The sequence below is a fragment of the Polypterus senegalus genome, chromosome 5 (genome assembly GCF_016835505.1).
Source record: "Polypterus senegalus isolate Bchr_013 chromosome 5, ASM1683550v1, whole genome shotgun sequence".
Classification (NCBI taxonomy): Eukaryota; Metazoa; Chordata; class Cladistia; order Polypteriformes; family Polypteridae; genus Polypterus; species Polypterus senegalus.
The window spans coordinates 41,979,730-42,002,940 of record NC_053158.1 but is presented as its reverse complement, the minus strand read 5'-3'; the positions used below and the strand labels follow the sequence as shown (position 1 = coordinate 42,002,940).

Sequence of the window (23,211 nt, the reverse complement as noted above, 5' to 3'; positions counted from 1 at the left end):
GACAAGAAGATGCCAATAGTTACTGGCAAACAGCCACAACAGATGTGAGCAACTGGTATCACAAGCCAGATGTGTGGTTATTATTCCCAGAGACTCTTAACAATATCACCATAAAGTAACAAAGTTAACAAAGGGCACAATAACACTTTTACCTAGTACAGTATGCTTCACTATACAAATTTAGCACTTCACCTTGCCACTGTGTACTTCCAAATCTGAACCTGTATCCTACACGCACTTTTACTGTGGGTGCTGTCTTCATAGTAATTTGAGAGATATCAGTGCAGTTTGTTGTATATAATGGCTTTCTCAAAAATTCACACTTGAGCAGCAGAATAAATTCATGAAATTGTAAGGATACCTTTTTGAAAGAATTTGTATGCAAGTGTTGAAAATACATGGAGCTAAAAATAATTTCTTCCTCTTAGTTTAAAAGCAAGTACCATACATTATTGAAAAACATTAAATATTGTTTTATTAAATCAGAAAAATAAATAAAATGGCAGTAATAAATTTCAAAAGGACAAAGAAGTATAGATAATTTGTGCTTTAAAAGGTAATGGTTTACTTTTTGATTGGTTGCTAATTGTGACAAGTCTGTGTGTTCTTTCCATACCTGTGTGGGTTTTTCTCTGAAAGCTCTGGCTTTGTTCATGTATGCCAAAGTTGTGTGTTAGGTTAACTGTGAGTTCTGAATTGGTTGTGTGGATATGTGGGTATAAGATATGTGTGCATGAATGGACACTGTGATGGACTTATGCTTTTTTTTTCTGTCTTGTGGCCTATTTAACGTCTTAAAAAATATTGTCTCATCCAGGACCGGCAATTAGGAAAATGCCTAAGGCAGTGCTATGGTCAAGAAGGTATTTTCATGTATTTAATGCCTCTGCATTACATAGAATTATACTACTAAGCATCTCAATTCAAAGATTTGCACTGTGGTGAACTGGTAGTGTTCAGTTGCAAACCCACAACTTCTAGTCTCCACCACATATATTGCTTCTGAACACTCCTTGTTCGCATCAGCCGAGCTCCCTCCTTCTCAGCCCCAACCTTTTGTATATAACGCAGCCACTCCAGCCTCATTTATATAGAGGTTTAGAACATGCTTTTTATAACAAAGACATTTTATGCAATGTTTAAAATGACTTTATAGTATTTTGGGAGCAAACTAAAATTAATAAAAAGCTACTGAATGTGCACCTGAAGGTAACTGTACAGAACATTTCTGTACAGAACATTTACCTAAGGAAGACAGAAGGTTTGAGGTAAAGCAGTTTATAACGTAGCTATTATGGAAAGCCTCAGAGCCCCAAACTCTTAACACAACTACAAAAAGTAAAGTCCTGAATAAAGGAAGCTTTTTTATTTGATATATTACTGTACCTTTACAGGCTTCCTCACATGATGACATATTACTCCAGCTCCAAGAAGAATGAGGTGAGGTGGTTCCTTTTATGCTGGACCCAGGAGTGCTTCCTGTGCTACTACATTGTACAGACTAAGTACTTCATGTCAGATGGAAGCTCTCCAAATTAGAGACATTTACGATGTGGATTTGTATACAAGACAAACACAAAGACACACAGCATACACATTCAGCTTTATATATTAGATAGATTAAACTACATGCTTCCTCTAAATTAAAAAAAAAAAAAAAATTCATACAGTATACACCAAATTTCCTAAAGCAAAGTAATTTAATACCTTTAAACATCTTATGAACCATAATGAAGCTGAAGGATCATTGTGAGAAAGACAGAGTCTCTTATCATTTTTTAAATGCCCACCATTAGTGCTAACACCCAATCATCTTTGGAGCCACTTCAAGTCCATCTTCCTGCAGCTTACAGAACAAATTGGGCTGGATGTTGGCAATGTTCAATCACAGCCCCAGTCATTTTCACAACTGATGCTGTGTTAACACACTATGGTTTAGTCAACTTTCACATGTGTTGTTCACATGAATCTAAATATTATCTTGAGCATCATAGCTCAAAAAGAGTTGGAAAAGCCCAATTTTCGATTCAAATACCATTCTGTTGAATGTGAAACTTGAACTGATAAAGCATCGGTAAAAAGCATTATTAAACAGATTTTAGTGAAAAGAAATTGTCTTAAAGGTTGTTTTGAAGACTAATTTTAAAATTAAATTAATTCTGTTAATCATCATGTATCTCTCTATTATAAAAAAAATCCTGGGAGGGAAAGACTAGGGAGACGAGACGTGATCTTCACGTGAAGATCACGGAAGACACTTAAAAGACCTGTGAGACGAAAGAGATTGGCCACGGAGCGTCTTGCGAGGACCTTAAACATGAGACTTTGTGCCAAGAGATTGACCCAGAACCGCCTAGCGGGGACGTAGAACATAAGATTCTTGCAAGACACACCCTACTTAGAACCAATATCAAATAAGACCACAGGCAGAAAAACACTCAGTCATGTAAAGGCTTTGACCACACACAGATCCAGGGCTCTCAGTGCATATAAAGCGTATAAGGAAAATACGCTATAGAAACATCGACAACTAAGCGAAGAAGAAAGAGCAGCACGGAGAAAAGTGACCCAAAAGCACTGGAGAGAAAAAATGTGAAAAAGAATAATTTAGGTGCAAATTCAGAAAATAAGGAAAGTAATAATCAGCCCGGAACAAGTGGAATTGAAAAAAAAGCACGTCCAATCAGGCTCAGAATTAAAAGACAAAAAGAGTACAAGACAAAGTAGAACTTCATAAAGACGTTCAAAAACATTGGCTCTATACACATGCAGAGCAGTTTAGAGATTATGAAAGCAGTGTATTTCGAAAAGCACAAAAAAACTTTGACGCGATACAAATGCCTAACTTGCTCCCAGCTCTTAAAACGACAAGCAAAACATGCCGCTCGCCAGCAGCAGAAACCCAGCAGATGATCCGACCGCTTCTCCTTGTGTGCGTTCAGCTGCACCTCTCCCTCCTCCACCCCCTTGACAACGCGAGTAACATTACACATCCTGCGAGAAAGAGATTTAACCACGCACAGGTCCGGAAATAAAGGACAAGTACTGTTTTTACAACATCACGCAAGACAAGGCAGTGCGACATCATTTAAAACAAGTCCACGGATATCTAACCTAGCAGTTGTTGGATTGCTGTTGGCAGACACGCTTCATGTGCTCCCAGCTCTTAAAACGACGACAAGCAACAAGCAAAACACGCGGCTCGCCAGCAGCAGAAAGCCAGCAGATGATCCGACCGCTTCTCCTTAGCGTGCATTCAGCTGCACCCCTTTCACAATGCGAGCAGCGTTATACGTCCTGCGAGAAAGAGGTGTAACCACGCCCAAGGCAGGAAATAAAGGACAAGTATTGTTTTTACACAAGTTTTAAAGTAAAAGTGAAAATAATTCATATGTAACAATTCCCATGAAACTAACAATCTCTTTAAATTGTATATCCGGTAAAACAAACCCAGGGGTGGGCGAGCAAAGTGAGCAGGGGGCAGAGCCCCCTAGTTTTCATAATATTTGATTAAAACTAGGGGCATCCTCTTTGAGACCATCGGATGCTTACTTTTTTCTATGTAAATTAATAATAATTATTTTATTTATTTATTTACTTATGTATAAAACACTTTAAAAACAACATCAAGGCTGACCAAAGTGCTGTACAATAAAAACCCAACATATCAGACAAACAATAACCAAAGGGAAAAGAAACAGAAACACATAAACAAATAAGAACTGAAGAGATTCATAATAAAAATACACAGACAGTCAACCTATTATTCTGGGTTAAAGGCCAGGGAGTAAAAGTGCATTTTTAAATAAGATACAAAGGCAGCAAGTGTAGGAATTATGAATTATGAATTATGAATCCAGTTTATGGAAATTGGCCTTGCAAAGGGTTTTTCAGGAAAGGATTGGCCTCACAAAGCAGATTAAAGCTTATACTGATTTAGTTTATGGTATCTTTAAGTTTGTCAGTAACCATTACATTAAAAGTTTACAAGGTAAATTATTATGAAAACTATTAGCAAGTTTTGTTTGTATAGCACTTTTGATTAAACTGTTAATGATATTAAGGATAATTGGGAAAGAGGCTCCACTGGAATACTTACAGAGCGAGTAATAACCTTACAGTCATTGCTGACCACTATGCCTTATCATTTATATATCTGAATTTTAAACTAACTAGTGAATACGTTACTTGTAAAAAAAATCACCATGGTGGTCAACATTTATCACTCACTGTTGCTGATGTACAAGGCTCTCTAGTTGCTTCTCTCCATTACTCCAACATTTTCTGCAGGTTAAAGTATAGTGAAATCATCAATCTAGTGAACCATGCATACATACAAAGATGCATTCTCAAGCCTGGGACCTGCAAATAGGAGTGGGCGGTATGGTGTAAAATCAAAATCATGGTAGAACTGAAAATCTGTACATTTCACCTGATACCTGCATAATGTATTTGCATATACTTTTCAGACTGAAATCTATTTTTTAATAAATATATTTCTGATTATTGTAATTAACACAGATACACCCTAGCCATGGAAATGCTTATTAATTCTCTGCCATTCAAACAGATTTGACTGCAGGTATTCACCTCTTTTTGTACCAATAAAACTACAGCAGTTCTCTCTCTCCCTCTCACACACATGTGCGCGCACACAGTCACTGAATATATTTCACTCACCACTCACTTGCTCAGTATCAAGCAAATACAGCACAAGACAAAGCTTCTTCCCATTCTCCTTTTCTGTTTGCATCGACTCACCAATCAGGATGAACCACACAACTCTTTTAGTAAAAGTGAGCACGGGAAAGGTGCTATTTAAAAAAAAAAAAGTATTATTAACATTGTTATTAAAGGAGTAGGCTCATATACAGCAATTACCACACAGTTCACATATAAATCCATACACAAAGACATTTCCTTTAATGCAATAATCTACTGACACAAAAATCACATTTCCTGTTTCCTTTCGCATGTACATTTTGTGTTTACATTTAAATGTGCATGCATGTTTTTCATAAAAATTTTCACATACCAGTAAAATGGTTTTCTTAAAATTCATATTGTAAGAATAATTTAATTCTGTGTATCAACTAGTATATCATCTGTACTACCTGGAACCTATCCTAGCTGCGCTGGAGGCAAGGTAGGAAGCAACCTTGAACACAGCTCCACTACACCACTGGGCACACAGAGAGATTCACATTCACTGTTAGTCATTAATTTACCAGACTTGCATGTCTTTAGAAACGTGAGAAGACTAAGCTAACTAAAGGAAAAACCCTGTTGATACATGGAGAATGTGTAGGTTCTACACAGACAATAACTAGGCATAGGATTTGAATCATGGACACTGGATCTAAGATACAGCAGTGCTAACTACTGTTCCACTTTCAAACGAAACAGCTGAATTGAATTTTAGGACTCTTTGGTGGCAGAGCATATCGTGGCATTCCTAAGACATAGAGTAGAAATGCTAGTCTACAAACATGCATTAATAATACATACATACACTAACTAAAACTAGGTCAAATTAGAATTGCCTATCAATCTAACATTTTCTTGTTATGGAAGGAAAAACAAAGTCCACAAAGAAAAAATCAGACATTTTGAGAAAGTTCACATTCCACAATAACACTCATCATGTAGAAATCAGAACCCAGTCTTCTTGAGGTAGTAGGTAAAGACACTACATCACAACAACATTCTAATGATATCGTAAATAGATCTGACTAAAATTAAAATAACATAACTGGTTAGACAGCACAAATACATAACCAAAAACAAAAGATACATATATAAGGTTACTCGCTAAATTGGCTAGTATGCCTTTACTTGAGGCATAAAGCGAGGTTAAAATGTGAATACAAAAACAACACAAAGAAAAAATATTACACTACTACGACATTATTTTTTTTTTCAACATGACTCATGACAGTAAAATCATTAACCAGCTGATTACTCACAGAGATACATTCCTCAGTCACTCTCTGAAGGGGCAGTTTAGTAGCCCATAAAAGTGTTGTTTGTCACAAATTCGCTTTCAAAAAGGCAAACATGGTATTGTAAGCATTAATGACTCCAGAACATAAGGAAAAGTACAATAAGCATTATAAACGACTGTAATGCTACAGCATGTGCAACAGTTTGGTCTAGTGTACATTAGTATCACTCACCATGCCACAATCGCATGGTTGACCCCAGTATTTCATACTGACCATGGCAGCGTTTGACAGACTAGCATGTTTCAAATGACTTAAGGAGGCAGGCTGGCGGGGCAATTTTTTTATGGTGTGTCATCACATGAACAAAGTCCCCCACAACCCTCCAAGTGATTAAAGTCTTCTCTTTGCATTTGATTAAAAAGTCTTCTCTTTGCATCTGTTTAACATGAAAGGCTCCAAAGTATTTTGTCTCATTAGGTTTCTTATATGGCATACTTACAAAAAGAAGTGAACATTTTGAACTCAAGGCTAATATAGAAGTTAGAGTTTTTTGGTAAGGAAGACAACTGATAAGATATTGGTGCTACACTCTCTAATTACCAGTGTGTTAATTAGCACATGAAACTAAGAAATTCATTGTACTCTGTACATGTGATAATAATGACCATTGAAACCTACAAAAAAGCATACTGTATGTTATTACTAAGTTCAAAGTATTAGTGTAACTAGTGTCCTAATTATTACCAACAAATGGAGAAGATTACACCCTATACAAATACAATCTAAAGGATGAATCAAGAGTCCTTCTAATGAATAGTACTTGTACAGACACAGATTATGAAAACAAATAATGACAGGCATGCTTTGACACTGGAAGAACAACTCTTTGAATCCAAGTGTTAATTAAAAATTATCCATTCATAAATTGACCTATATGTTACAGCTAGTCAATGTACACATGCCCCATAGTCCTTAGCTTTCCTTCTCTGCGGCTGCTCCCTTACTTGATAATCCACTAGTTTCTGTGTTGTTGACCCTGGCCTTTCTACGACAATGGTTAAAGTACAATATAGAAGCCAACTCTTAACAGAATGGCCATCATAACAGGGTACATTCCTATGCATACTTGCACCTATTCACATATTGTCCATTTAAAGATTACAGTTAAGAAAACAGGCTTATTTCTGAAATACAGGATGAAACTTGAGTCCAGAAACTATCAGACATGCAGGGAGTAAATGTACAAACTCCACAAAACAGTGAATGGGACAAAAAATCAAACTCTTGTCCCTGGAGCTTTCAGGCAGTGTCTCTAGCCCTTGTGTTACCCTGCAACAGATTTAAAAATGACAGCTACTTTCAAGCTACAGTGCCCAAAATAAAATTTCTCCTCACTGGAGCACTAGGTATGTTTTTCTTTTGCTAAGGCTTTAAGAAACCCATTTCTAATCAAGTTAAACACTGGGAAAATATATGCATATACAGTATTTGTTAAAATGAATATCTATTGGCAGTTCTTTGAATTAATATAATTAGTATTGATGCAGAACAAGTTTAAAGCTACTGAGACATTTTCCTAGGTCAGCACAGAAAGATCTATTAGGACACTATTTTTATTACAAAGTAATGGCTTTAAACAATTGAGTCAGCAACAATTGTGGAACTACACAAACAATTAACAGCACAAAGAGATGTCTGACCCTCAAATACAGCTACATTTTAATCTCAAGTGGGTTCCAGTTTCAGCTCATATACACGTACTGTATAATGACAGTAATTCTAAATTAGCACAACATGTGAGAAATTAGTTTGGCATAATGAATGTTTGTGTTTGCAAATAATAAGCAAACTTGATTCTTGTTCCCTCATAAAATCTTACAAAAGATGACTTTTCACAATCACTTTCAATAAATTGGTAACCATGTGTGGTAACCATAGCAAAATGCGCCTGCATTGTTTTTTTCTTTACTATAATATTCAAGTAGAGGACCCATAGTGGATAAGCCCCTTGAGTTTAAAAGATAAGGTTGCCGATAAATCTCAAAATTTAATTAATTACACAACATTGATATGTCTGCACTATAATGGTATACAAATTTGCAAAGAGCAATATTATTTTACACTTCTGAAACAATATTGATGGTACTCAGTATAAAAAGAAGCCACACAAGTTTGTTTTTAGTTTTATTTTTCAGCTCATGTTTAATCATACTATCAAATCACCTATGAAATGCACATACCATGAAAGGTATCAACTAACCTCTTAGGTTGTTTTCTTAATGAGTAATAGGTAGAAAGGTTAAAACTGGCTACTAAACTGTCTACAACCTTATACCTGTCTCACTGTCTGTATTGTACTCCACCTGTTCAACCTATGGGCTCTCTATCAGAAGACTGCTTTCTAACCAAGATGGTCCTTTCTTTCAAACCTTTACATCAGCCCAGTTTACCACCAATAGAGATCTTAATAAAGGCATCTCCTTCAGCACTTAAAGGACCACAGCTAGACAAGGAATGGTCAATCTAGCTTCTTGGAAATCAAACAAAGGCAATTAATTTACATCAAAACCAATAAATCAGCGATACAAAGTTTTACACAACCTGGGTGGGTTCATGTAGTCTTCTTTCAATTCCACATGGCTTCTTTAATTTAGATGGAAATTATATACCCATAACCAAAAAATTAAAAAGAAAAAGATGTCTTGCCCGAGACAAACCTCTTTGGAAAGTGTATAGCAGCTAAACAGCAGCAGATAAAAGTAAACTTTCATCTCCAAATGAACTCTGTGAATGTGTCTGATGTTGTTTTTAAAGTGCCCATTTTTGCTAACGGAGCTGTGTTCTTTACAAGTCAAAAAATGCAGCAACTAAACCAAGAGAAAATTCCATTTTTGCAATAACTTATTTTGAAAAAAGTTAAATAAAAGGCAGCCACTCCCTTCTGCCCTTCTTGCCTAAAATTAGCATATGACATACTTGTTTTCACCTCTGTTAACAGAGTGTGCCATGACACTTTTCTATTTCTCAAATCACAAAAAATGTTATTCAATCACTAACAAAAGCTAAAGGTTATTGTCTCATGGGAATAAAAAGCTGCACTTCTATTTAAGCAAAATATTCTAAATCCAGCTCTGCATTTTAGCTGTCCCAGAAATAACTGTTCGCCTGTTCAGCTTGACAGGAGTTTCAGGCTAAGGCTTATTACCTGATATCTCTCAGTTGAAGAGGTTAACTCATATGTGGCAAAATACCAGATGCATCAGAATCCTATCTATCCCAACTGGATAAACAATCTATTTTTAAAATTATCACTAGGTAAATAAGCTTCCTGAAAGGTTCCCTTGTTCAGAGACCATCTTTAATGCATGTATTGGTAACAGAGGCATGCAGTTCATCTCCAGGCTAGCTCTTTCTTTACTGAACTTGAGATGCTATTATCTCCTCCTTCTTGAATTTACCTACCTAAATGTAGGACATGATCAGTCTTCAGTATATAGCACAGTTACATGGAGATGTACAGTGGTTGTGCTTTCCCTATTGTGATGGACAGCCAGGGTCATTACCTGGACGGGACGCCAGCTGGATGGAAGGACTGGGGGAGAGTACATCAATAAGGCATTACCTTTTCCGGGATGCTAAAGGGAAGCCCTCCGCGTTGGAGTTTAATGCAGCCCCGTTGGGTTTTGTGGGGAGGGGTAGCTGTGGAGACAGCAGAGCCCTGCTATGTGGGGCTTTCACTTCACCTGGGAGGGATTCCAGACCTTGCTAACGAGCCACCTGGAGCACTCCCAGGTGCAGCATAAAAGAAGCCGCCTGCCTTCATTTAAGGCCTGAGTCGTAAGGAAGAGAATAAAGCTCACTAGGGAGGAGTGGAGGCAGAAAGAAGAAGAAAAAAAAAGAATGTCAGAGTGCAGTTTGTATATTGTGCTTACTGCTGTACTGTGCTGTGTTGAGGGGAACAACCAAAAAGCGTTTCCCATGTGAATAAACATGTACTGTGTCTGGAACTTGGGTCTCTGCCTGTCTGTGTCCAGTAGGGGTGTGGCTGGAGCTCCCCCTTGTTGGTTCACACTATCCTATGTTATTATGACACCATTAACATGGGCAAAAGTATAACTCCACCTAAACACACAGGATCTTCAGTCTGTTAATTACCCCACTTAATAATCCTTAATAAGCCTTCCTTTTTTGGGAATAAACAAAGTAATAGAATGTTCCACAGAAAATCCACTGATCATCCTACAACAACAACTTTAAAGCCATGTTCTTTGTAAACATTACGAAAAATGTCATCAAACCATGACACAAGCTAGGGATTAAGAATGAAGACTAAAAAGTCAATCTGTGCCATATTGGAAGCCAAACGTCTATAAAAAATATTTATGGAAAGATCTGGACTTCAACAGTGAAAGAGCTCCTGCTGAAGTGTCATATCTTTGGGCTGCTGCAAGCCACTGTACTTTGAGTGCAGAGGGCACTCATTTTCTGGTAAATAATCAAACTGGGTTGCCTAGGTTCCACCCCAGCCTTTCATATGGCAGCCTTGGTCTGTTCACCTGGTCACTATATACAGTATACAGTGGAACCTCGGTTCACGACCACAATTCGTTCCAAAACTCTGGTCACAAACCGATTTGGTCGTGAACCGAAGTAATTTCCCCCATAGGATTGTATGTAAATACAATTAAAAAATCCGTAATTTAATAAACCACCAAGAAAAGTAACATTGCAGCAATGCACGCTACGAACCGATCGCTGTATACATAGGTGAAGTGGAGGTTAAAATCCAATAGAAAAAAGTCTTCATTAAATATAACGAGGTTAAAACAATGCTCGGATCTGTCTCTTTAAAAACAAGCCTGGTGCATTTTTTAACTGCCTTCTCAGCCTTATGCGTCCAGCCGTCTCTCTCTCGCACGCACGTGCGTGTGTCTCTCTCTCTCTCTCGTGTATGTGTGTGTGTGTGTCTCTCTCTCTCTCTCTCTCTCTCGTGTGTGTGTGTGTGTCTCTCTCTCTCTCTCGTGTGTGTGTCTGTTTCTCTGTCTCTCTCGCCCGCGCGCCTCTGTGTGTGTGTCTATCTGTCTGTCTCTCTCTCGCGTGCGCGCCTGTGTGTCTCTCTCTCTCTCTCTCTCGTGTGTGTGTGTGTGTGTGTGTGTCTGTGTCTGTGTCTGTGTCTGTGTCTGTCTCTCTCTCTCTCTCTCTCTCTCTCTCTCGCGCGCACCTGTGTGTGTCTCTCTCTCACGCTTGCCTGTGTGTGTGTGCTGCAAAAGGGAATGCACAGGGAGAGACTGAACATGGGCGGAAATCATCGGCGTGCACAAACCGAAAGGGAAACTGACTTGTTCGTATACCGAGTCTGTGGTCGTGAACAGATGCAAAAGTTAGGCGAACTTTTTGGTCGTAAACCAATTTGTACGTGTTCCGAGACGTTCGTGAACCGAGGTTCCACTGTATATAAATAAAAAAAAATTAAAAATGGGTTACTGTAGACATAAAACTCTTACCAAGTCCTGTCACACAACAGCAGCAGCAGTAATAATAATGGGCACTAGAAGGCATATTTAAAAGTGCTGCCGCAGACAACTTAAAATCTAGTAGGTGTCTAGTAGGTGGTACCTGTTTACACTACCACAGCAAAGCAGTTGCTGCGAGCTAAGGAAAAAGAAAGTAGCATGGACTGAATGCATTTTAGTGTGTTCCTGTGTGGTTTGTTGCTCCAAGAAGCCTCTACACCCAGTCATTATTCAGGGAGTTGTTGTGGAGTATACAGTATATGCTATATATAACAGCTGGCTAGAACCATTCTCTTCTTTGATCTTACTAATGACACACTTAACCATCACATCCAACTTGCCAGTCTCTTCAACTTATGCATCACTAGAAATGCTCTTGGATGATTTGAATCCAGCATATCTTGCTGTGTCTTCTGGAGATGAGAGATATATATGTTGCTTCAAGCGTGCACAAGGGTGCCTCACGAATCGGTGCTAGGTCCTCTCCTCTTCTCCTTGTACACCACCTCACTAAGTCTTATCATCCAGTGCCAAGGATTTTCATTTCACTGCTACATTGATGATATTCAGCTGTACCTGTTAGTCCCTACAGGGGGCCACACAGACTCATCTAAAATCGCTGCATGTCTCACTGATATCTCAACTCGGATGAGATATTTCAACTCCAGCTCAACCTGTCAAAGATTGAGCTTCTTGTTATCCCAGCCAGTCTGTCCGATCAAACACTCTACTTCTGTAAAGCTTGGCTCATTATCACTAACTCCTCCTAAGTCAGTATGTAACTTTGACGGCTGATGATCACCTATCCGTCCTATTGGAACTGTCTCTTGTTTGTGCAGGTTCACTTTGTAAAACATCCACAAGATCAGACTGTATCTGACAGGTAATGCAGCACAAACTCCATTCTAGGAATTGCTCTGATCATATCTTGACTAATGAAACTCTACTGGCAGGAGTACCTATATTTGTTACCAAGCCTCTGCAGACTATTCCAAATGCTGCAGCATGTCTTCTTTCAAACCAGCCAAAACAGGCTGGTTCCTCTTCCTTTAAGGTCACTCCACTGGCTCCAAGTAGCAGCATATATTAATGCTTGCTTACAGACTAGACAAAGGATGGATCAGCACCTGTGTATGTGGAGGCAATCAGAAGGTCCTATGAAAGGCAGATCTGGTTATTCCGCCGTCACATAACACATAGCATTAAAACTCAACCCAAACTAATTTCAGGTGCTGCGCCTACCTGGTGAAATGAGCAACCCACCTCCATCCAAACCACTGATTGCCTCACTGCATTTAAGAAGACCCTGTAGTTAAGGATATAGCAGGTTGGATAATGGATGGATATTATGATGATGAGTTTTAATAGCAGCTATGGTGCAAATTCCTTCTTATCCTCAGGAAAGATTTTTTAATCTGTTAATGAATAATTCTAAAAGAAAATGTATGTCATTTTTGCAAGTTGTTCTTAGTTTTTTAAAAAAGGATAAATGTTTGACAACAACTATAAGTAATGTGTCCTAATACTATTTTTACGAAGCTCAAGCGGCTTTACAGTGTGAACTAGCAGGTAAAGAACTGAGTTTTGAAATCTTAGTATGGCTCATTCACAGAATTCACGGTTCACCTGTACTAGATTTCTGTGTGGACTGATGGTTAGGAAGTAAATCAAATTCTATGTTTCTCATTAATCTTCAGAGTGCCAAGAAATTATGACAAGAGTAAAAACTTAGTACTGGAATTTTAAACTCTATATACATGCACAGCCACACTATACATTTACCTTTCATTACTTTTCAGTTAGAAATATCATGCCATAAAGAAGTATTTACCCCTTCCCAATTTCCTCTATTTATGCTAATATCTGAGAGTGTGTTCAGGTGTTTAGAAAATATCTAATGTTACATAAAGGCCACCTGCGTGAACAAATAATTTATATTTTTATTACTGATTTGTTAATGAACAACTCTATCTAGCACCAACCAGTACAATGTAAAAAAAAAAATCAATTGCCCTCTTACACATAATAAATTGTTTCACCAACTTTTGTTACAATGAGTGTAACCAAACACTTCTTATAATTCAATATCAGCCTTCCGCATCACTATGGAGGCATTGTATTGTTTTTTTTGTTAAAACTGCTTTTGCTTTTAAAGCATGAACTACTTATTTCAAGTTTTACCATTAATGAACATTCACAGGTGGCAAATACAGCTAAATTTGGAACTTCATGAAATGCAGGGTTCATAAAAAGGAAACAGCAGTTACACAAATTTTGTTTCAACTTGTTGAGGACTCAACCTAAATGACCAAGGGGTGATGCTCAGAAAGTTTGGAAGTTAACTTACAGTGTGCAAAGGGAGTGTGTACAATATTTCTGATACCAAAAGGTATTCAAAAGTGTGTGCACATTAAGCTTCCACAAAGTCTCCCTGTTGATAAGAAAACTGTAGGGAAAGAGTTGAATTCAGACTTGCTCTCCTGTTATTAGGCGAATTGTGTTTGGAGATGAACCATGTGGCCACCAAGTATTAAAAGATGCCAAAACACAGACAACAGATTGGCATCATCCAGCTTCAAGCAGGAAAAGATTACAAAATTGATTGCCACAAGTGAAGAGTTCAGAACACAATACAAGCTAGTTACAATTCCTAGACTACAGCTAATAACATAACAACTACTTTCAGTTAATCCAGCAATTTCAATTCTAACTTAAAAGTGACATATATACCCAAAAATGACAAGAAAGATTATTAAGTTCCAAGAAAACGTAACTATAAAACTGCAAGAAATAAAAAAAAATCTTCTTGGAAAATGATGAGTGAACATTATTTCAAAATGTTTAACACAGTGTCGCACACGTGCACATGGGAGGCAGCTAAAGGGCTTGAGTAAGGGCAATTCCGAGTCAGACCAGGATGTGGCAGAGTGCACCAATTTTTTTTTTATCGCTTTCCTGCTGACCATCCACGGGAGATTCCACCTGGCCCTGTTGACGTCACTTACAGGTCCGAGCCTATGAAGGAAGACCTTGTCGGCTCCGGCCCCTTTGATGTCACGTCCGGGCTCGAGCCTATGACTGAAGACCCTTATGAGCCAGACCCATCTGACTTCACTTCCTGTCTTCCCCTTTAAAGCCTCCACCTTTTCCCAATTCCCTCAGTTCTGTTTTGGAATCGGTTTTGTACACATCAGTGCTGTTATACATTTTGCAACTTTGCAGCCAGGATACCAATATATGGGTGGCTGCCCCAAACCTTTTTATGACTCTTATGTCTGGTTTTTGTTTGCTGAACAATAGAGAACATCAAACAACAAATTCCAACTCAAAATTAGCTCAATGTAACTGAGTGTAGGTACGTATGTGCAAATGTGCCCTGTAATTGACTGGTGCCTGGTAAAGGGGTTTACTTCCTTATGCCCAGTACTGCTGAGAAGCACCAGCAGCTTCCCAATAACCCTCAACTGGATAAGCAGCTTAGACAATGGATGGATGAACGGATTATACTTTTAGTGCTGAATACTTGTGTTAGGTGATAACATATATGAAAAAACGAGAAAAAAATGGATAAATTGTAAAAGCTAAATTGTTTATTGTAGGCTTTTTAAGTGGGAGAGCTGCAGAAAATGATGGGTGCAAGGAATCTTTATGGAAGAAGGAGGACACACCATTATACCGTATAAACTTTTATTGAGCTCCACATGCAATGCTTCATTGTGTAGCCCATTGTTTAATAAACGTTCTTACATCAATGCACCTCTCCGATTTCCACATGCACCAATGTATCTTTCTGCCATTAAAAGGACTATGAATGTAAACACTGTTACTTAAGAGCTTCAAAAAATGCATAACAACAGGTGAATGTAACACATTTAAGCCATCTTTGATAATCTACAAGAATAATTTAAAATACATGAAATTACTTATGTATAAAATATATATAAAAATTTTACAAAAACAAAGCTTCATAAAATGTATCAATCAGAATGCACATTAAAAGTAGTACTGTGGTAACTGATTCACTGAATCCTCTCTACTGGTAACCCTCAAATCAAGTTTTTTCCAACATGTCATTCAGTTATTGAAATTGTGAATTGCTTTCTATTATTTATCTTTGCCTACCTAAACTGAATACAGTTAATCTCTGTATTTTTTGTTTTTATTGTAGAGCAAGCTCCAGAAATAAGAAAAAAAACGATCGATCGTTTGAGAACAGTGATGTGCATAAATCAACCTGGACTGCAGGATTGGCAGCATCGGAACTGCTGATTATTTGTTGCTGGAGTAGGACTGAGTGTTAAAAATGGGTTGCTGGAGTGGCAAAGGGATGTAGTCTGCTGACAAGCTGTTTTTAAATTGATTTTATTAAAAGCAAGCAAATTTCCATACAATCAAGTCAAGCTTAACAAAACTAAATTCAACCCCCTCCCAAGAGAAAGAGAGGAAGGCCCAGAGCCAGAGTAAAACTTTAAAAGTAGAAAAGGAACAGAATCCTCTTCCGCAATATAAATGTTTATTCTAAAATATTATTGATTAGATCCTGCCAGGTTTTAAAAAAAGTTTTGAACAGATCCTCTAAGTGAGAATTTATTTTTTTCCAATTTCAAATAGTATATAACAACATCAGTTGCCCACTGACTTAAAAGAGGTAGGCTAGGATTCTTCCAGTTGAGCAAAACAAGTCTGCGTGAGGCAAAGGCAATTACAGTCTGTTTGTCCTTCTACATTTTAAGTCCATCTGGAAGTACACCAAATGCAGCTGTTAATGGATTAGGAGGGATTGTGACACCAAGGCTGTCTGAAAGGCATTTAAAGATTTTGGTCCAGAATGATGTTAGTTTGGTGCACGCCCAAAACATGTGGCCCAGCGAGGCTGCAACATTCACAGGTTGGATCTTGCTCTGGAAACATTTTGGACAATTTTAAATAAGATAGATATGCATGATAAAAGATTTTAAGTTGAATAATTTTATGTTTTACGCATATGGAGCTAGGGTGAATTCTGTGCATGGCTGCCTTTCACTTCCTTTCTGAAATGTTAAGTAAGAGATCCTTTTCTCCACTGTACTCTGGGATCTTTGAAAGGAAGGGATTTTGATGAGAAATGCTCTCTGAGTCTTCAAGGCTGGTCAACATTTCTTTTGGAATAGATATAGGTGGGAGGTGAGGAAAATTGGGCAGATTCCATTTAGCAAAGTTTCTAATTTGAAAGTAGTATAACAATTGTGTTGATGGTAAGTTAAATTTGAAGTGTAATTGTTTGTAGGATGCATGTCCTTTTACAATAGATGAGAGACATTTATTGCTAGAACTCAAATTTTCCTCCGAGGGAACTGATAGAGGTGGTAATTTCCCCTTGGGATTAATAAAGTATCTATCTATCTATCTATCTATCTAAAGAGTGAGAAGCAGAATCCAAGGCGATGCAGCAACAGAACTGTAAAGCAAGTGAGAGAGCAATTGCTATGGTCTTCGTCCGGGAGTGGTGATGCAGCAACATCACCCTGGACTACAGAAGATGCTGTGAATTTTGCTAGGCTTCCTGGTTGAGTCTCCAAAAAGGATGGTTGGGTCCTACGGATTTTCCATTAAGGGTGGTTGGGTACTGTGGATATAGGATTGGTTTTATTGCTTTTAATTGTTATTAAACTCTTTTGGGCTAAATTTTTATTAAGTTTATTTATCTATGAACTACGGAAGCACTGGTTTTATACATTATTAATGAAGAGGAACTGTATGTGCACTTATTTATTCAATGCAGCATTGATTTATAATAAACTGGGCAAAGTATTTATGTACTGAACCTTGCTTGTGTACATGTCCTCATTACACTAGTCTGTCTTGGTCATGACTATCGATGTCCTAGGTTCAAAAAGATGCCAAGGCTGAGGGCACCTGACCATCAAAAACACTACCAGTACTACTACTGTTAAGGGAAAAGATTGCTAATATGAGAGTGGAATGCAGACATATACTGTACCCCTAGAAGAAGGGGTGGTCAGGGATCAGAAAAATACCAGCAAAGAAAATGCTCAATATTTTCTAGCTCGCATGACTGAAGAATTGCTAGAATTAGTATATTAGTGACCAGTATCATACTTTGTGTCTGACATGTACCACATGATACCATACCATTTTTAAACCTACTTAATCCATTTCGGATTTGCTACTGGTAAATGTGTAAGAAACATGAAGTACTGCATGAACAATTATACTCTCTTTTACTATTATTGCAAAGAGAAACAAAATCCAGTTTCTAGTAAAATGCCAAATAAAACTGGTATGTTGCAAGTGCAATAATTCTGAGACATTTCCTGTGGTAAAGTTTCAGTATAGTAACACCACATACATACATCATAAACAGAGATATCCCACACCACACAGCATAAATCATAAACAGAGATATATACCACACCACCCCAGACATGTACCACACTCCTTTATAATTCATAAAATAAAGTTTGTTCTTAATTGGAACACAACACTTGAAGAAGTGTACTGGTATTTGGTTGCAGTTGCATTTTTCAAAGCTGTGCATTATAAAAAATGTTATTTGACACAGTTTTTTCCCTTAATAGGACTTTTCAGAGGCAGCACAGCATTACTTTTCAGGAATCATCACAGCAGATATTAAAAAAGGATATACAATAAAGTTAAGAGTAAAATACTGTAAATATATAATAAACACAGAAATGCAGTTGTGCAGGTTATTTTCAAAGTCTGTTTTTTTAGTAACAATTAACATTCTGGACATGCCTGCTATCTATTGGATATAACTGTTTACTCTTTCTGTTTTACTCTCACTAGCAGCTTACAGCAGAGTTAGCTGAAAGGCGAAGTCAAGGGAAGCCCTTGGCTCCTTGCCATTTTACTATTCTATTCTGGCATACTATGATATTTGTGATAAAGGAATTTTGAGTTACTCCTGAACTCACAAACAGCTGGCGCCTTTTGTCTTTCCCAAGCCAAAAGAAGAATTTCCGTCTGAATTTTGAAATTCTAAATTAGTAACAGCAGACAAGACCAATGGGTTGGTCAACAGAGGCAATGTTATTTATATGTTTTATTACGGGTGTTCCATAAGACAAAGAACAGTAGTATCTTCCTGGCAGAAGCAGAATCCCAACAAGGGAATTCAACTGGATATTTATTTATTAACCTGTGTATATTAGCTGCTGTTTTTAAACAGAAGAGGAAAAACAGAGGAAAAAACATCAATGTCCTGTCTTTTATATTATTGTGAAAAACAAATAATGTAATGCTGTCAGCTACAGAAGCTCCAAAAGAAAAATAAATCCAAAACATTTACAACCTACTACCTGACTTTACATAACCAAAATATCACACACAGTAGACTGATATTATGAATTAAGAATCTGAAAGAATCCCTCCGGCCTATCCATTATATGTGCCCACTTTCTCCAATTTATGTCAAAGAAGTCATAGTTTATCCCTGCAACAAACTGCATAATGGGTACACTTATCATATATATTCACAATGTACTGATTTTGAGCAGCCAAATTACCTAATCAAATGTGGGAAACACAAGTGTGAGGGGTACCTCAAGGTGGAAAGTTAATGTTGCTATCTGTCTCTTATACAGTTCTGTTACTGCTGACCTATAGAACACATAGTGAGACTTGTCTCCTAATTCCATCAATCCAGTGCAAATGCCAATTACTAAAGTAGAGAGGACATCTAGAGGTAGATGGGATAATTGCCAGTATGTTTGGTGGGGGGACAGGGACAGAGAGACAGAGAAAGATATGATTTCTAGCTCTATGAAAATGGTCTTTTTTATAATCCATATAAGCAAGACAGGTCATTGGGTTTAAATCAACAAATTGGAAACAGTTCTATTAAACCCTTACTTTTCTCTTGGATTAGTTGTGTAACCTAAAATAAGAGATTCATCTTTTTTCAGTTATCACAAATAAGCACAGTTTTTTGAATGCAGTAATTGCAAGGCAATGGCCTTGCCACATCTCAGAGAGAAGAATTACTCTGACAGCACCATGCAAGTGATATTTCACATGCTTCTTGGTAATACTGTCTTATGAAATGAACCACCAACCTTTTCTATGTTTACTGATAAGTTCTGAGTCATCATTCTTGAAAGATGCCTTTACAAGTAATGTATGGCCTTTACAAAGAATGTATGTTTACAATGTTTAGAAAGGTAGGAGTGCTGGGTTTTGTTTTGACAAAGAAAAGATGAATTCAGGACAGCACTAAACATTCTAAGATCAATATGAATGAAAATAAAGTGTAGAATGTAACATTTTATTAAAGTTTTTACTAGTGAAGAGGTGAAAAATAGGCCAGAATTTCCCTAATACTGTTGCACAGCGGGGCAGCCTATCCCAAAAGACTCACATTCCAGCCCATAAATAACCTGGATTACCTACATAATAATGACATAAAATTTTTAAATCTGCCTAATCTAAGTGAGGGCCACAGGAGACCAAAAGGCAGGGAACTGCAGAGGAGAGGGAGCCAGTCCATTGCAACACCAGCTGACACACACATGCACACACACACAAAAGGCAAAGCAGAATTCATAGCATTTTGCTTAGTTGTAAAGTGTAGCATTTGATTACCAAGGGAAAATAACCTTGAGCTTTGTGATAATGATTCAGTATTGTCTGAGTTTTGAGAAACGTGTTTTTCCTTACTGAGGTGTTTTCTGTGTGCAAGAAAGAAGGATCAGCTGTATTTTTATTAGAGGTGTCTCAAAAAGGTCTCTCTCTCTCTCTTCAAGCTGCTTTTTTTTTAGCAAGAAATCTTCTGAGAGAGTTTCATGTATGTCCTTGGTGTTGCTGACTGTGCTGAAATAAAGACTGCACAACCCACCCATGTGGCATGATTCTTTGTATCGCTTGTATTTGCTGGCTTTGGTTATGATTCAAAATAACGGAATTTTTAAAGTGAAAGCCTAAATCCAACATCCCTGTTTGACTGCTATTAGTGTGGCTGAAAAGCTGAATTGTTCAATTCATGTCTAGCTGCAATTCATCAACAGCACAAGATGTTCCTGATCAGATTTAAAAAACATTACTATATATAAGCACTCCATCTTTCTATTAATTATATATCAATTTTATTTATTTATAAAGCACTTTAAAAACAACATCAGGGCTGACTAAAGTGCTGTACATTTAAACTCGACATATAAGACACATAATAACCAAAAGGGTAAAAGAAACAGAAACACATAAGAGCTGAAGAAATTCATAATAAAAAAGTATTTAGATAGTCAACTAAGGTCCAAGTCAACATCTCACACTGGGTCAAAGGCCAGGGAGTAAAGGTGTGTTTTTAAATAAGATTTAAAGACAGCAAGTGAAGAAGCCTACCTAACCTGCAATGGCAAATCATTCCAGAGTTTTGGAGCTGCAACTGAAAAAGCCCTCTAAGTTTGCATCGTGTCTTAGAAACAAGTAAAAGCATCTGGTCTGCTGACCTGAGCAAGCGAGATGGTACATATGGGTGCAACAGTTCCAACAGATAATGTGGAGCACAACCATTAAAGGATTAAAAAACAAATACAAGAATCTTAAAATGGATTCGAAAACAAACTGGAAGCCAGTGAAGGGAATCCACAATTGGGGTAATGTCTGTGTACTTGCTTGTACCAGTTAAAAATCGAGCAGCAGCATTTTGCACCAGCTGTAGCCAAGCAATGGTGGACTGGCTAATTCCAAAAAGAAGTGCACTGCAGTAATCTAGACAAGAGGTTATAAAAGCAGAGGTTAAATGAAATTCTATGTAGCTTTTGCAGAAGGGAAAAAAAAGTTAGGTATACCAAGAACACCAATATTAAATAAATCCTTCTACAGTACAAACAAGATGAAAGTCAGCATACAGCGGCCTAAGTGTTTAATCTCAAGTGGGCTCTGAGAATAACTGAAGTTTTCACAGTAAATCAGTAGAAACTGGGAGGCTGAACTGATTAAGAGTTTTTGCAGAGTGCCATAAATTAATCGGAGGTAAAATGTATACTTGTAAAATACAGTATGTAATACAATATGAGAAAGACTAATTTTTCTTTCAGTGCCGTTTACCACTCAAACCACGTTACATATAAATTAAAAAAAAAAATTACCAATATCCTGTCAATGTTACGAGTTCCTGTTTTAAACCTTAAGTCACAAAATTATAATCAGCCTTCTCTTTATCAAACAGGCAGTTCAAACCTTCACAAAGCAAAGATGACACACTGTTGGCAATACATAAGGGCAGTGTTTACAGTTACTGACATATATCAACTTTTAGGAGATCTAATCTGTTCTTTCACAATACAATAACAAGTCTGAATTAAGCAGCTACGTATATTCTAATGACTGCATTTCAGTTTACCATTTAGCAGTATGCATGGTAAGCCAGTGGTGCAATGGTTTGTGCTGATGCTTAAATGAGGGTGAGCAAGTGTACCCTGCGACTTATTGCAACCTCCTTAAGTATTAATTTGTACTTTGCACCATATAATGCTAGGATAGGCTCTATCTCCTGACAGCCCTGAAGGGGATAAGCTGACTCAGACAATGTATGAATAGATAGTCACAAGATAACGTTTTTCAACTCACTTATATTAATCCAGGGTCTCGATGGAAAGGTTTTGGGTGTAGGTGGAGTTTATGATGGCAGTTCTGGACATTAAAGTTGGAAACAGCCATGGACAGCGTGCCAGCCCATCAAATGACGTGCAAATACACACTGATGCTCACGTTCTCCATGAGAATTGTGGCAAGACCCAAATGAATTAACTGTATAATTTCGTAGCATACCATAACATCTGAAAATAAAGATAAATTGTATTTAAGATATTTTTATAACATTATATTTTAAAACATTAGAATATTACACATAATGAAACAGACACTGCTGCTTCTCCCCATGCACCTAAATGAGGCATTCTTTCATTATGTGGAAAGGATATGCCTGGAGCAACCATTTGTGTTTCTAATAACTGTTTGGGAGTTTTTAAACGAAACAAGAAAGACATTTCTGAACCCAGTCTTTGCCGCAAAGCCTGCATTAAAATCAATATATGTATTACTATTTCCTAATTTAACTTTAATGGTTTATAAATAAGTAACAAGTGTTTGTCAATAACGAGTGCACTCATTCATCCATCTTCTAAATCAAAACAGGTCTAAGAGAAGACTGAGCCAATGGCCTTGCGTACAGTCCAGTAAAATGTAATGTCTAGTCTCCATTACATGTCATCTGGAGACATTTAACCTCCTTATACTATTCTTGCAGACTCCATGATGCACACAGATCAGGGCAAATCACAACATCATAAACTGGCATAAACCAGAACAGTCCAAATTATTTTTTTAAATTACGCAATTCAAAGTAAACCGATCAAGTGCAGAAAAAAAATCACCAAGCAAATCAGTAAATAGTACAGAAAAGGTTACCAGGGAACCGTCTTTTATTAAAAAAAAAAAAAAAGTAATAAATCACTGTTAAAATTAAATGGTAGGCATGTGTTTTTCAATTTTCTGCACTGGATTTATTGTATGCAATTTACATTGTTAAAATGTAATCCTGCATTTAAATCCTCTCCACCCTGTACTTCATCAGCTGTCTGCATGCCTCTCATGCCTGGATGGCTGGTGGAAAGCTGTTTTTTTGTGAATTAATTTGACTTAGGTGAAAAAACAAATAATCAGTACATAGCTACACTTTCCTTAAAGAGTACAGTACTCATGTGTACCTGAATCACAAACCTTGGATAAAATAA

The 23,211-nt window shown here is 37.3% G+C and overlaps 1 protein-coding gene across 8 annotated transcripts in view; it reads right to left on the bottom strand.

Annotated features, from left to right (window-relative positions):
- fam110b (family with sequence similarity 110 member B) overlaps positions 1-23,211 on the bottom strand; it is a 176,081-nt gene that overhangs the window by 131,529 nt on the left and 21,341 nt on the right. The window contains exon 2 of one of the 8 annotated variants that reach the window (XM_039754539.1): positions 22,046-22,254. The exons of the other annotated variants lie outside the window; for them this stretch is intronic. The gene's annotated coding sequence lies outside the window, so the exon portion shown is untranslated. The remainder of the gene's footprint in view (positions 1-22,045; positions 22,255-23,211) is intronic. 8 annotated transcript variants of the gene reach the window in all.